We start from the raw sequence: 2,836 nt of genomic DNA on the forward strand, positions 1-2,836 counted from the left end.
TATATAGACAGAAAGTTACAGATTTTATATTAATTGCAGAAGCATATTATTACCATGGCATCAGGTAATGATTCAAGCAGTGTTATATTATTATGTTATATTTATGTTTGCCACGCCGTTGTAGTCAGTCTAGAAAGAGCTGAGAACAAATTGTTAGCGCCTCCGCTGTCCGTATTTTGATTAGAGGTGCGCAAAATCCGGATAATCTATAAGGATAACCGGATAATTTTCAAAGAAGCATCTTCTGAATTCAGACTAGCTCTCTTCCCAGACCACCGTTTCCCGAAGTGGGTGCACCCATTTGTTGAAGTGATTCTAACCCGTTTGTCGAAGTGGTTCTAACCTATTTGCCGAAGAGGTTCAGACCATACTTTTTTCAGAAGGGGTGCACTAACATATTATCCGGATTTTGCTACAGCGACTCATTGTCCAGCCGTAATTGTGATGACTCCACTCGCCCCGGGACGGTGAGTCGTCTAACAGGTCAACCCACAAGTCATGCTACTTATTATTTTCGAAAAGCGGTCCGGTTGAAAACAACCCTTGAGATAAAAGGGTACTAAAATCAATGTAAGTGCAAACAAAGAAAGAAAGATATTAAACAAGATTTTTACCATTTAGCATAAGGCTATTGAATGAGCATAATGTGTACTGCTCTTTAGAGTGTGCATCTATATAACTCAGAGGTCTTGTAAATAAATTCCTTCATGTGGCTGAATAGTTCATCTGATGTGATATGTACATTTTGTGTTCTTTACTTCTCTTTTCACGTTGAATTTTAATGAGAGTAACATATAATTTATATTTCTTATGTTTACCTGCATATAGTGGTTTTACGGTCCTGTGCAGCCAAGAGGAATTTCCCTCTGGGATAATGAAGTATTGTGTTATCTTATCTTATGTTATATTAAGAAGAGACGAAACATACAGATGCAAATACAAAAACACAACCCCCATACAAGTAAAATGTTGTGATCTCTATCTGTTCTCCTCTACCTACTCGTCTTAGCCTAACAGTTTAGGTACTAATACTGACAATGTCACCACCATAGTATGAGATTTCGTGCAAACTTTCTTAACCTTCAGTGACACTGTAAAGATTACTCCACTAGGAAGCGAGATAGAAGGTGCCCACCTCGTGACTCAAAAGAGCTGTTTAATGTTGTACTAACATGCTATTATAAACAATTAACTACTAACCAGTTGTTGTAACCATCTCCAATTAGGGCTGTGGCAACACGTAGATGTGTAACTTCGCAATAAACGTTATAAGAGTGAAGTAACATATTTATTTGTTTATTTATTCATTGATTTATTTATATAAAACATTCCCCTGTGTGTTTACTGTAAGACTAACAGCTAATTGGTCTCTTTTAAGGACAAGCGGATTAACCCAGATTTCGGGGGTTTCCAGAAAACTTTGCTAACTCCAAAAGTAGGCATTGCCCTACCTATAGGGGAAGTTTGGTTTCATTGGTGTGTATATTTGTTTGGTTATAGAGAAAACTCTCCTTGTCTTTTAAACAAACTGAACAAGGGGCAAAAACTTTAGCTTCGTTTTTCTCAAAACAGCATTTTTCGGGATAGCCCCCTTGTGCTTAAAAGCGACCAATTTCAAAATCCAAAATACTGCACACTGTGTTGTTGTTACTGAACACAAAAGCGCCAGATAGATGATAGAATTGGGCAGGGACAGTCAGCAGATTATGGAAGAGCTGAGATCAAAGCGTTCGCTCTCCCGATCTCGTGTCCAGACACCAGCCAGCCCAGGTGACAGCCCTGATCTAAAGTGACAGTAGCAACAGTATACAGATCAAGCGGATAACTGTCACCGACAGCGATGTCACTTGTCACTCTATATGTCACTGCATGTTCAGGGTGTCTGTGTATATCTATACTTTTTTTGTCTCTTTCTTTCTCTTCTGTCTCGTTCTTTTTCTTCTGTCTCTGTCTATTTTTGGCCTCTTTAGCTATTCAACTTTCATAAGACAGCAGGTTTATATTAGTTTAAACCCCCTAAAAATTTAATTTAGATTTTTTGTGGTTGTATCTCTTAGATGCTATAATAAACATAATTCACCTCATTAAATATTCATAATTTTCAAACTCTCACAACTTCGTTAAAAATAATCACAAAATTAAACAGCATAAAAATTGTACATTTCAATTTCTATGGACTTTTAGCTATGGAAGTTACAAAATTGGGTGGCCATTTTTGTTTCTAATCTTGTTGCTTGAATATTCTTCAACTTTAATTCTCACGATTACGAGTATGAGTTCGAAAGCCCAACCACCACAAGACTACTCCCACTCCAATAATATTCAACTTTAACCCCCCCCACCTTGACCCTGGCTTTCCTCCTTTCTTTTGTTTGTCTTCATATTGGTATTTGCATACACCTTACACTACGCGCAATGTGGGTCACTTCGAAGGTGGAGCACACGGGTCAGGGCACCGGGGTAACAGGAAAATGTGACAGATCCCAGCCCCGGTTGACTCAGAGCCACCCATAGACCACGTCGTCTGCAGCTACCCGCGCGGGAGAGGCCCTTCGTCTTCACGACCTGATGTAAATTGTGCACTGCGGAAGATGTGGCAGTGGGCGGTGGTAGGGGAAGGACAGCCTTGTTTACCACAGATGAAGGAGATGGACAGAGTGTGCATGGAACGGTACGGTACTGTAAGGTACGTCATGGTAAGGTATGGTATGGTGTGATGTGGTGTGGCATGGTATGGTATGGGATGATATTGTATGGTATTGTATGATGTGGTATGGTATAGTATGGTAAGGTATGATGTGGTGTGGTATGGTATAGTATGGTAGGGCATGATGCG

This window comes from Aplysia californica, unplaced genomic scaffold (assembly GCF_000002075.1).
Source record: "Aplysia californica isolate F4 #8 unplaced genomic scaffold, AplCal3.0 scaffold00710, whole genome shotgun sequence".
Taxonomy (NCBI): Eukaryota; Metazoa; Mollusca; class Gastropoda; order Aplysiida; family Aplysiidae; genus Aplysia; species Aplysia californica.